Below are 13,819 nucleotides of genomic sequence, written 5' to 3'. Positions count from 1 at the left end.
GACGATAATAAAAATAACTATTTTTATCAATAAAATGACATCAAATGCATGATTTTAATGTAAAGAATCAAATAACCTTCAATTACAAACAAAAGTATCCACCAATATCAAGTGGATAACACACAAGTGTTTCATAAAAAACACACTCTCAACATCCACAAAGAAGCACACACAAGAAGATGAAATTCCACTAGAGGGGGGTGAATAGTGAAATATGAAATAGATCGATAATTTAAAAATTAAATGCAATAAAGCACAACACATAAAACACAGGATTTATACTGGTTCGGTCAAGTCACTGACCTACGTCCAGTCCCCAAGCAAAACACTTGAGCCTTTCACTATAACATCTGAGTTACCGGATAAATAGTACAACACCCTCTTCCTCAGAGGTCTTCTTCTTTCAACAAAGAAGGAGTACAGTGAAAAACAGAAAGTTACAATACTTCCTATAGAACCTTCAGAATGATATGAATGCACGAATGAAGGATTCTCAGAATGTTCTGTTTTTTCACTCAGATAATACTCTTTGTCAAAGAGTTATTCTTGATTTTTTCTCTTTCTTTTTCTAGGCTCTCTTTTTCAAATATCGAATAGGAATTTTTCTCGTTGTATGCTCACATGTCCATTGTTTGAAATATTATTTTGTTAGTGTATATATAGCCTTTGAAAAATAGTCGTTGCCTTTTGGAATGATTGTCCTTGTTAGATGTCAAGTCATTTCAAAAACACATTTGTGTACTATATTACTTTTTCGAAAAGGTCTTTTTTCCATAAGTGTAATACTTTGGAGTACACTATTCGTTGGAGTATTTTAGGTGTGATATATTTTGTAAAAGGTCTATTCTCATAATAAATGATTTGTAGTACATTGAACGTTGGTTTATAAATCATCATGTAGTTTTGTCTTTATTCAATTTAATGATTTGTAATTTATTAATATTTTTATTACAAATCGTCACTTCTTGACTTAAATGTATGTAAGTACAATAAATGCTTTGTTGAGTCCTTTATTTGTAAATGGTCATATCTCAAAATGCTTTATGATGTGTTATTTAATGTCTACAGAAAGAATGATGACTTTAAGTAAGTCAACATTCTTGAGTGGGGATTAAATAGTCATTTCTTAAATGCTTTTGAGGTGGTATTTAATGTTTTACAGAAAGAATGATGACTTTAAGTAAGTCGACATTCTTGAGTTGTATAAAGTAACTAAAGTCTTTTCCAAACATAATATAATAATATTAGTTTTCTTATATTGTCAATTTAAGGTAGACGATTTTGTATTATGACTTAAATTCATTTTGTCTTTTTCTTTCATACTTGAAATCATTAGTTTTTATTTCTTTTCAAGTTGTCTTATTCATAAATGTATGTTAGAAGGTACAATAAATGCATTTGAAATTATGAGCTATTATATCCAGTGTTTTAAAACTCGCTGAGTCAACTCGGCTGACTCGGCTCGGCTCGGCCCTCCAGCGAGACAACCCGACAAGGCAAACTCGGGCTTGACTCGGGCTTGACTCGGCCTGACTCGGCTTGACTCGGCCTGACTCGGGCGAGTTTTGGGATGTTTGAAATTTGTTTTTTGAGTTTCAAATTACAGTTTCGAAATATATAAGTACATCTATTTTAACAATGGTTACCCCCAGATTTTGTATAAAAAAGAAAATAAAAATCATTTAAAGATAAAAAAGCATTTAAATCCATAGAATAAAATCGCCATGTTGTTCGAACTACTATTCACCCTGTGTTATCAACTTATTCTAGCAAAATATTTTAAAGAAATGATTCTCACTATATATGGCGGGTCAACTGTGCCTATGGGAAGTCACATTTAGGTTTCATCATCCATTTGTTATGTGAACAAACATTCTACATATTCAAATATTAGTAGTCTTTTTATAGTCAAAGATGAGGAGATTAAGGAGAGATGGAAAGATTATTTTGATAAGCTATTTAATGATAGTCATGCTCAAGATCTTGGAGACTTCTCCATTCCTTTTCATGAGATAAATCGTGACTTCATGCGCAAGATTCAAAAGAAAGAAATTGCAGAGGCTTTGAAGAAAATGAAATCAAGAAGGGCAGTTGGCCCAGATGGTATACCTATCGAGGCTTGGAAATGCTTGGGAGAGAAAGGTTTAGAATGGTTGACAAATCTTTTTAACTTGATTTGGCGAACAAATAAGATGCCTAATGAGTGGAGGAAAAGTACTTTGGTGCCTTTATATAAGAATAAGGGTGATATACAAGATTGCACAAACTATCGTGGTATAAAACTCATGAGTCATACTATGAAACTTTGGGAGAGGGTGATTGAGTCTAGGTTGAGGAAGGTTGTCATGATATCGGAGAATCAATTTGGTTTTATGCCTGGAAGATCAACTATGGAAGCTATACATCTTCTTAGACAACTTATTGAAAGATATAGAGAGAGGAACAAAGATTTGCATATGGTTTTTATTGATTTAGAGAAGGCATACGATAGAGTACCTAGGGACGTTCTCTGGTGGACAATGATGAAGAAAGGTGTTTCTCTCAAGTACATTAGTATAATTAAAGATATGTATGAAGGAGTAGTAACCAATGTCCGCACTTGTGGAGGGGTGACAACCAATTTTCCGATAACGGTTGGGTTACATCAAGGATCTGCTTTAAGCCCTTTCCTATTTGCGATAGTGATGGATGAGCTTACGAGATCAATTCAAGAAAATGTACCGTGGTGTATGTTGTTTGCTGATGATATTGTTTTGATTGATGAGTCTAGAGCTGGGGTTAATGCTAAGTTAGAATTATGGAGACAGACATTGGAAGCTAGAGGTTTTAAGTTGAGTAAGAGTAAGACTGAATATATGGAATGTCGGTTTAGTAAGCAACGAAGTAGGGATGGGAGTGTAGTGAAGCTTGGTGAGCAAGATATACCGGTGAATGATTATTTCAAATATTTGGGATCCATCATTCAAAAGTATGGAGAAATTGATGGAGATGTAAATCATAGGATAAAGGTTGGGTGGATGAAATGGAAAAGTGCTACTGGAGTGCTGTGCGATCGTAGAATGCTATTGCGGTTGAAGGGAAAGTTTTATAGGACGACTATTAGACCCGCTTTACTATATGGTACGGAATGTTGGGCTGCCAAGAGACATCATATTCAAAAAATGAGTGTAGCTGAGATGCGGATGCTTAGATGGATGTGTGGAAATACAATAAAAGATAAGATTCGGAACGAAGAGATACGTAAGAAGGTAGGTGTTGCACCCATTGAAAATAAGATGCGAGAGAATCGTTTACGGTGGTTTGGACATATTCGGCGAAGGCCTAATGATGCTCCAGTTAGAAGGTTGGAGAAATGGGAAAATATATTAGTTAAAAGAGGTCGGGGTAGGCCTAGGAAGACTTGGATGGAGATGATAGGAAAGGATATGAATGCTTTGAACCTCACCGAGGACATGGCGTTGGATAGAAATGATTGGAGGAAAATGATTCATGTGGAAGACCCAAAATGAATTTCTTTTTTGGTTCATATCGCTGACCCCAATTGTTTTGGGATGAAGGCGTAGTTGTTGTTGTTGTTGTTGTTGTAGTAGTCTTTTTATAGTTGTGCCATTAATATATTTCCTGCATAGTTTTATACATGAGAAAATTGCTTATTTATGTTGATATTGGGCATTCTGTAAACTTTCAATATGCACATATATCCTTGTTTTACATTTATGGATTTTTTAGAGAGGGAATTAAAACTTTTAAAACAAGCTAGCATATATGATTGGCCATTTTAGGAACCTTAGGTAGTAGCAGAGGTGACCAAATCCTCTAATTCAAGTCATGAATTAGTCAAAGTGCTTGTATAGATATCAAATTCAATTATTCAAGCAAACCTCTATAGCTCTTTGCAGTTGTTTTTATATTCTTACATACATTTGGAGACTGTTTACTCAAAAACATGGTTTCAGACAAATTATATATTGTTTTTCTTTTAAAATCAAAAGTTAACAAAACCCGGTCCGAGTCACCGAGTTGACCCGCCGAGTCACGAGTCAATAAAGAACGAGTCGAGTTCCGAGTCATGGGTTTTAAAACCTTGATTATATCTTGTCAAAATACATTTTTCATAAAAGTTTGTAAGAAGGTACAATGATTAGTTTTCAAAAAGGTGTTTTTTGAAATATCGTATGCTTTTATGAAACATAGTTTTTGTAAATAGATTGCTTTGTATGATAAAGCATGCAATATGAAATATGCACTATGCATCCTTCTGAAGGTTCTGTTACATATGACTCTAAAGAAGAAAAAAATCTTCATCTTGAAGTAGCCAATCTCCTTGGATGATCTTTAAGAATGAATGGCCCATCAAGCTTTTTCTTCAGAGAGTATGATTGTACCAAAAGTTGTACTTGAGCAGGAGGTCTCCATCCTTTTTGGGTGAAATAACCTTGCATCAAATACTCGTTAAATACATGACAAATCATATCTAGTCATAATATAACATTATTCATAAAGGCATATTATCATATCATATTAAAGCCTATATGACAGTATATCATATTATGTGTCATCAAAACCTAGTTTCTCAACATTTTCCCCTTTTTTGATGATGACAAAAATATGCTCCCCTGTCAAAAAGCCATATGCATAATATATAAAAAATGCATAAAACATAAAAGTTTTAAGTTTAAAAAAAATAAATCAGAGTATTTTTCTCCATCGTAGGAGACAGGTTTTTCTCCCCCTTTGTCATGGACAAAAAGGAGGGGATCAGAGTATAAAAAAGTTATTACAGACCAATGAATAGAAAATATTCATTCGGAGTCGGATGTGGGAGGAAACTTCCGAAGCAAAGCATCTTGGCTTATCTTCAAGGATTCGAAGGCTTGATGCAGAGAGGCTTGACTCTTCAGAAGGAGATCTTGGGTGTTCTGGACATCGACAATTGCTGAGAAGATGTCTAGTTCAGAAGTTGTTGCTGGATCTGCTTCTTCATGGCCTTCGTCGTCAGATAAGTGTTGAGTTGATCCTTGCTCAGGGAGGGAGGAGTCATCAAAAGTTTGGATGGAGTAGTAGACGACATCGGTTCGAAGAGGTACTTGGAAGTATTGAAGAATAAGGGAGATGAAATACCCGAAAAGAAGAGAGCGAAAAAAACGAAAGTTAATCATGTTGTTAAAGATGATACTGGACCAGTTTATGGGAAAAGCACAAAAGATTGCATAGAGAAGAAGAGAGATTTCATTAGCAATGAATCCCTTGGATGGTGGTTTAGGGAATATGTTGGAAGAGAGGATCTATGACAATAACAGAGCATGAGGCTTCAAGTTGCTTGTATGCTACGGGAAATGGGTTGAACGTGTGGAGAGGAGGATCTTCTTAAACACAGTCCGGTTTATAGGAACTATGTTTGGGAGTTCAATGCCATAAGAAGAGATATTGAGAATGCAACCTAATTGAGAAATGTTGAAAGAGATGATTTTTTCATGAACCATGGAATTGATAGTGGAATGGTCATGGTCGACTGAAAGATTTGTGTAGAAAATTTTGATAAGATGGGGATAAATGGTCATAGATTAGGATAATGCTAGAACATGAACAAAATCTGAAAGGGATGTTTGTAGGTCAAATGAGGGGAAAGCTTCAAGGTGTACTAACTTACTAGTTTGAATTGGCATGGAGTTAATGGAATGAAAAAGGTGAATGAGATCTGGATATCTCAAATCTGATGCTTCAATCATGTTGATATCGGATGATCGTGAAGAGGATGCCATTTCCAATAGTTTTAAGAGAATAGAAACTTTGAAAAAAGTAAGGACTTGGAGAGAGTAAAGACTTGAAGGATGATAGAGATTTTCGAGTGAATTGGAGAGGGATGAAACAATTCATTAAATAGAGAGAAGAAAATTATTATGATAAGAAGTGAGTGACACTTGAAGTGAGTGAAATTTAGATTTTAGTTAAAAAGAGAATGCGTGAGTTGTAACTTAAGGCTCTTGTGAATGATAGATCAAATCATTCTTTGGAGGATCAAATCATGCGTGAGTTTTTAAAGGTTTTTATGTGAAGATGTGATGAGATGTGAGGAGTAAAAGTGATCCGTGAAAGGAAGGTGTAAGAGTGTCATAAAGCCCTATCATGTGAGATGAATAATGGCCTAATAAAACAAACAACTTTAAACAAGATATTTACTTTATGAGAATGTATTCTAAATTCGTGAGAGATGAATTTAAGAAGAAGACAAAAGAGATACATGAGTGAAGAGTAATGATTTCTTATATAGGAAGGTTTTTATGGATATGCGTGGAAGGAGTGAGAGTAGACATAAAGAAAATGTGATGTCCTATACGAATTTTTAGAGTGAGATATAAGTGAACAAAAAGGCAAAAAAAATGATGATTGATATGAGATGAATGACATAAAGTAATGTCATGAATGACATGAATTGATGTTTATTTAAAGGACATGGTTTTTAGATAAACTCGATTGGAGGGAGTTCATAGTTTTTGGAAAAAGATTTAAGTATTTCAAAACTTGTAAAGGAGTCAAAGTCACGGATTGAGAAGAATAGAGGCTCAATTCGTATGAGAGAGAGAGAGAGAAAGATGGTACTAATGGTCCTAGTGAAAGGAACATATAATAATTAAAAAAGATGAAAGACAAGTTTGTCGAGAATGAGTCTTTTTATGGAATATATATATAAATTTTTTTTATAGAAAAGTGTGAAAGATGATAGGACAAAAAGTAGATTGTACTTTGAGATATGATATATAAAAGATGACATAAAGCATTAATTTAAAAGTAAAACTTTATGATGTACGTGAAATATGAAAGACTATTTTTTCAACTTTGAAAAAGGTGGTGAATGGAATGATGACAAAATAAAAAATAGTAAGAAATGCAAACACTCGATTATGACACAAATTTGTAAAAGAAAACAAGATTTCACATAAAGTGTTTTTATCGTTCTTACTTGTTAATCTTTGGTTAAGATGAATTTTGTTAAGTAAAGATTATATTTTAATATTTTGTAAAGGTGAACTCGAGTAGACTAATCTTTCTATATTTTAATTAGTCATATGAATTGATTTTATAAATCACTTAATTTACATATTCTTAATTCTTATAAAGTCTTCATTTTTTAAAGGTTTAGTGAAAATGTCTGCTAATTGTTTATTAGTGGGTATAAATTCTAGTTTGATTATATTGTTTAGGACTTGTTCTCTTAAAAAATGATGTCTAATTTGAATGTGTTTAGTTCAAGAGTGTAAAATAGGATTTTTAGACAAATTTATAGCACTTGTGTTATCACAAAAAATAGTTGTATTTGAACTCTTATTAAAAACTTTGTATGCTTTACTATGACTTGAATATCCTAAGAATAAGCCTTCAACAGATTTAGCATGAAATTTATCAAGGCTATCTTTTGTGTTAAGGATAAAGCATTTACACCCAAAGACATTAAAGTAGTCTATCCTTGGAGTTTTGTCATAGAATAATTCATAAGGAGTTTTATTCAATAAGAGTCTGATAAAAACTCTATTTGATATATAGCATTCAGTATTAACAGCTTCTGGCCAAAAATATTTAGCAAGGTTATTATGTTGGAGCATAGTTCTAGCAGATTCCTGAAAGGTTCTATTTTTTCTTTCTACTACACCATTTTGAGGTGCATCTCTACGAAAGGCAAAATTATGTGATATACCATGCAAGTTACAAAAGTTTACAAAAAGATCATTCTCAAATTCTCCTCCATGGTCACTACGAATTTTTATAATAGAAGAAGATTTTTCATTTTGTAACTTTTTACATAAAATTTCGAATTCATAAAACGTATCACTTTTATTTTTCAAAAATATTACCCAAGTAAATCTTGAGTAATCATCTACAATGACAAAAGCATATTTATTATGATTAAGACTAGCTACTCTAGAATGACCAAAAAGATCCAGGTGGAGAAGCTCTAAAGGTCTTTTACTTGAAACAATATTTTTTGATTTGAAGGATGATTTTGACAATTTTCCTAGTTGACATGCATCACAAAAATAGTCATTTTTAAATGATATTTTCGGTAACCCACGTACTAAATTGTTTTTAGCTAATTTAGACATGTATTTTGAGTTGACATGACCCATTCTCATGTGCCATAAATTTTGAGTGACATTATTAGCTATAAGGCAGTGTTCAGTAATATTCTCTAGGTATAATTCATAAATATTATTTCTTCTTATTCCTTTTAAGATGATATTTTCGTTGGTGTCTGTTATAAGGCATGCATCATGTTTAAAGCTAACATTATAACATGTGTCACACATTTGACTTATACTTAAGAGGTTATGTTTTAAGCCTTTAACAAGGAAGACATCTTTGATAAGAGGTTTATCGATATTACCAATATTGTCAATACCAATTATCAGACCTTTGTTGTTATCTCCAAAGATGACGGTTCCTCCTTCTTTATGATGAAGAATAGCAAAAAGATTTGGATGTCCTGTCATGTGTTTTGAACATCTACTGTCTAGTATCCATCTGTTCTTCTTCTTTGAAGCCTGCAAAACATCAAGTAAAAATTCTTTGTGGTACCCAATCGGGTCCCTTTTTGTTAGACTTTGGAACTCATATCCATTTTGATTTGGGTTTGTCTATAACTTTAGAAGAGTACATAGTATGAAAGTTGTAATGCTCATGCTTAGGTTCAGCAAAACCTTTGATGAAAACAGTCTTTTTATTTATACAACAAGGTTTATTCATGTGAGAATAACCAATACCATTCTTGTAAAAAGAGAATTTTTGAGAGGATAGGAGTTTATCCAGGTTCTCTTTCCCTTTGGTAAATTTGAAAACCGTTTTCATAAGGTTTTCAGTTTTACTTTTTAATTCTGAAATTTCTACTTGAAGATTTTTAGTCTTGGAGCTAGTAGAAGAGATTTCAGAAGTAATCATAAAATTTTTCTTTTTCAACTCAGAAATTTCAAAACTGAGTTTTTCATTTTTCTGCACAAGCTCTAGATTTTCAGATTTCAAAATTTTTTTTTTAGAATCGTTTTCTTGATTATTCAAAAAGTTCTTGAAAAGCATTTTGAAGATCTTCGAAAGAAAAATCGAGAGATTCACTTACAGAGCTTTCTGCCATGAAGCACATGTTGGCGCTTTCAGCTTCATCATCACTTGACTCTTCACTTGTGGATGGTTCTGAATCATCCCATTGAGCATGCAGAGCCTTTTTCTTGAAGAACCTTTTCTTTGGTTCCTCGGTTTTAGATTTTCTTTTTAGAAGAGGACAGTCATGTCTCATGTGACCTGGCTTATTACACTGATAGCACATGGAATCTTCCTTAGAGTCTTTTCTTTCCTTGTGCTTATTTGGAAGTCGGTTCTTTCTCATGAAGCGCTGGAATTTTCTAGTGAGTAGCGCAATTTCAGATTCTTTTTCTGAGTCCTCATTCTCAGAAAGGGCTGGGAAGGCTAGAGTTTTCTTTGTAGGTTGTTCCTTTTCCCTTCTTTCCTTTATATGAACTTCATAGACCATAAGATTGCCTATTAAGTCATCCAGGGTAAGCTTGGATAAATCTTGAGCTTTTTCAATTGCTGTAGTCTTTTTCTCCCAATCAGTTGTGAGAGATCTCAAGATTTTCTTCACCTTATCTGTATGGGAATAAGTTTCTCCCAGATATTTTTCTTCACCTTATATGTCTGGGAATAGGTTTCTCCCAGAGATTTCAGGTCGTTGGTGATGTTGGTGAATCTTGTAAACATCTCTGTGATGGGTTCATCTTTGTTCATTTTGAACAACTCATATTTTCGAACTAGAGATGAGATTTTGGTTTCTTTCACTTTGTTGGTTCTTTCATGAATAACCTCCAAAGAATGCCAAATATCATGAGCAGATTCACAAATAGATATTTTATTGAATTCATTTTGATCAATAGCACAATACAAAGCATTCATAGCCTTTGCATTTAGATTGGCCATCTTCTTTCTTAATCAAACCATAAGCTATAGTCTGAGGATGGAGATGTGTATGGATGTTCAACAATTTTTCATACTGCAAAATCTATGGACTTTAGAAATATAGTCATTCTGCATTTCTAGTATCCATAGTTGGAGCCGTTGAAGAAATGAGGACGAGATGCGTGTTAACCTTCAATATCACGAGCATAAGGGGTTGATGACATAAGTGCTGGAAGACTTGTTATGTTGAAACCAGCAAACCTAGTCTGATACCAAATGAAATTCCACTAGAGGGGGGTGAATAGTGAAATATGAAATAGATCGATAATTTAAAAATTAAATGCAATAAGACACAACACATAAAACACAGGATTTATACTGGTTCGGTCAAGTCACTGACCTACATCTAGTCCCCAAGCAAAACACTTGAGCCTTTCACTATAACATCTGAGTTACCGGATAAATAGTACAACACCCTCTTCCTCAGAGGTCTTTTTCTCTCAACAGAGAAGGAACAGACCCTCTTTCACAGAGGTCTTCTTCTCTCAACAGAGAAAGAACACACCCTCTTTCACAGAGGTCTTCTTCTCTGAACAGAGAAGGAACACACCCTCTTTCTCAGAGGTCTTCTTCTTTCAACAAAGGAGTACAGTGAAAAACAGAAAGTTACAATACTTCCTATAAAGCCTTCAGAATGATATGAATGCACGAATGAAGGATTCTCAAAATGTTCTGTTCTTTTCACTCAGATAATACTCTTTGTCAAAGAGTTATTCTTAACTTTTTCTCTTTCTTTTCTCTTTCTTTTCTCTTTCTTTTTCTAGGCTCTCTTTTTCAAATATCGAATAGGAATTTTTCTCGTTGTATGCTCACATGTCCATTGTTTGAAATATTATTTTGTTAGTGTATATATAGCCTTTGAAAAATAGTCGTTGCCTTTTGGAATGATTGTCCTTGTTAGATGTCAAGTCATTTCAAAAACACCTTTGTGTACTATATTGCTTTTTCGAAAAGGTCTTCTTTTCATAAGTGTAATACTTTGGAGTACACTATTTGTTGGAGTATTTTAGGTGTGATATATTTTGTAAAAGGTCTATTCTCATAATAAATGATTTGTAGTACATTGAACGTTGGTTTATAAATCATCATGTAGTTTTGTCTTTATTCAATTTAATGATTTGTAGTTTATTAATATTTTTATTACAAATCGTCACTTCTTGACTTAAATGTATGTAAGTACAATAAATGCTTTGTTGAGTCCTTTATTTGTAAATGGACATATCTCAAAATGCTTTATGATGTGTTATTTAATGTCTACAGAAAGAATGATGACTTTAAGTAAGTCAACATTCTTGAGTGGGGATTAAATAGTCATTTCTTAAATGCTTTTGAGGTGGTATTTAATGTTTTACAGAAAGAATGATGACTTTAAGTAAGTCGACATTCTTGAGTTGTATAAAGTAACTAAAGTCTTTTCCAAACATAATATAATAATATTAGTTTTCTTATATTGTCAATTTAAGGTAGACGATTTTGTATTATGACTTAAATTCATTTTGTCTTTTTCTTTCATACTTGAAATCATTAGTTTTTATTTCTTTTCAAGTTGTCTTATTATAAATGTATGTTAGAAGGTACAATAAATGCATTTGAAATTATGAGCTATTATATCTTGTGAAAATACCTTTTTCATAAAAGTTTGTAAGAAGGTACAATGATTAGTTTTCAAAAAGGTGCTTTTTGAAATATCGTATGCTTTTATGAAACATAGTTTTTGTAAATAAATTGCTTTGTATGATAAAACATGCAATATGAAATATGCACTATGCATCCTTCTGAAGGTTCTGTTACATATGACTCTAAAGAAGAAAAAAATCTTCATCTTGAAGTAACCGATCTTCTTGGATGATCTTTAAGAATGAATGGCCCATCAAGCTTTTTCTTCAGAGAGTATGATTGTACCAAAGGTTGTACTTGAGCAGGAAGTCTCCATCCTTTTTTGGTGAAATAACCTTGCATCAAATACTCGTTAAATACATGACAAATCATATTCAGTCATAATATAACATTATTCATGAAGGCATATTATTATATCATATTAAAGCCTATATGACAGTATATCATATTATATGTCATCAAAACCTAGTTTATCAACAGAAGACTCACAATATAAAGAATAAGATTTTTATTAAACATTACAAGTATGCAAAATCCATGAAATTTTTATCAATAAACATGTTTCCCTATAAGGAAACACAAGTAAAAAACATTTTGAAATTTCATGGAGAGATTCTAAAAAATCCCACATAACAAAGGGAATTATACTTGCAAATTTCAACAATAGTTCGACCATTAAAAGCAATCACCTCACTAGACCTCCAAACCTCAAAATTTAAGTGTATCCGCGATTACAATAAGAATATAACCAATGGGTGCACATAACTCACCACATTAAAAACATCTATTTTCTACATATAATGACACTCAACACAAGTGTATCAACAACTATAACAAGAGCATAATCACAACGCCAATGATGGGCTAAAATTACCCCCGAAGGTGTGAATAAACATCTCTTGTCTACACATGATGACATTAAAAAATCAAGTGTATCAGCGACTAGATCAAAAGTATAATCATAATGCCACTAATGGGCTAAAAACAGAAAAAAGTGTAAATAAACATTTCTTGTTTACGTAAAATGACACTTAAATAAGAGACATAATAGGAAGAAACACAAAAGGTAAAGAAAATTGTAATGAAAAAAAAATGCCATCAATTTGAACAATCTTTCAGAACACCATGGTTTCAAAAAATAGATAACTACTACGTATAAACATGATTATGAGCATCCAACATAATAATGACCATATAAATAAATCAATGATACAACACACTCATAGAACCATAGATCAAACAATTGTCAGTTAGAGCCAAACCATGGTTGCCAGTTGAGGAAGCGGGAGCGAGAAGTGATACAGGAAGCGGGAAGCGAGGTACTTCCAAAATTTTAGAAAGCGGGAAGCGTGGGACCACTTAGGAGCGAATCAGGAAACGTCCCGGAAGCGACCTAGGAAGCGAACCGGAAGCGACCTAGGAAGCAAGGGGGAAGCGAAAAATATAAAAAAATTGAAAAAAATGAGGGAAGCGTGGGGGAAGCATGATGGGAAGCGCGCTTTCCATTAAAGGGAAGCACATTTTCCATTAAAGGGAAGTGCGCTTCCCATAAAAAGGAAGTGTGCTTCCCATAAAAGGGAAGTCTGTCTTTAGTCTTTCCAAATGTAATAAGCCAAGTCTTTGGCATGATCGTCTTGGTCACTACAGTTATTCTTTTCTTGAGAAACTTGTATCAAACAAATTAATTCATAAATCAAGCTTAGCTCTTGAGATCAGTAATAAAAAGTGTCCCAGTTGTCAGATGCGTAAGAGTCATATACTTTCTTTTGATTCTATAAATAAAAGAGCTTCAAGATCCTTTGAAATTGTTTATTCAGATGTTTTGGGTCCTGCGCCTGTATGCTCTTCTTCTGGCAGCAGATATTATCTCATCTTTATTGACAGCTACTCTTGTTATACTTGAATATTCTTTATGAAACATAAGTCTGAAACCTTTTCCATATTTCGCAACTTTCATGCCTTTGTTAGAAACCATTTCTCTACCAATATTTTGCATTTTCATTGTGATGGAGGTGGTGAGTATACATCGAAGGATTTTACTGATTTTCTCCAAAGTAATGGAATAAAGCGTAGAGTGTATTGTCCACATACGCCACAACAAAATGGGGTCGCTCAGAGAAAGCATAGGCATATTGTTGAAGCGGCCATGAGCATGATGCATGTCAGTAATCTTCCCATTAGTTTGTGAACAGAAGCATTTCAT

At 33.3% G+C, this 13,819-nt stretch overlaps 1 protein-coding gene across 5 annotated transcripts in view; it reads right to left on the bottom strand.

Moving 5' to 3' along the window:
* LOC149815499 (histone deacetylase 6-like) overlaps positions 1-13,819 on the bottom strand; it is a 41,114-nt gene that overhangs the window by 19,531 nt on the left and 7,764 nt on the right. The gene's annotated exons all lie outside the window — the stretch shown is intronic.

This window comes from Nuphar pumila, chromosome 15, assembly GCF_984573655.1.
Source record: "Nuphar pumila chromosome 15, dmNupPumi1.hap1.1, whole genome shotgun sequence".
Taxonomy (NCBI): domain Eukaryota; kingdom Viridiplantae; phylum Streptophyta; class Magnoliopsida; order Nymphaeales; family Nymphaeaceae; genus Nuphar; species Nuphar pumila.
Note: the sequence above shows the minus strand (reverse complement) of the source record. Positions and strands in the feature narration are given on the sequence as shown.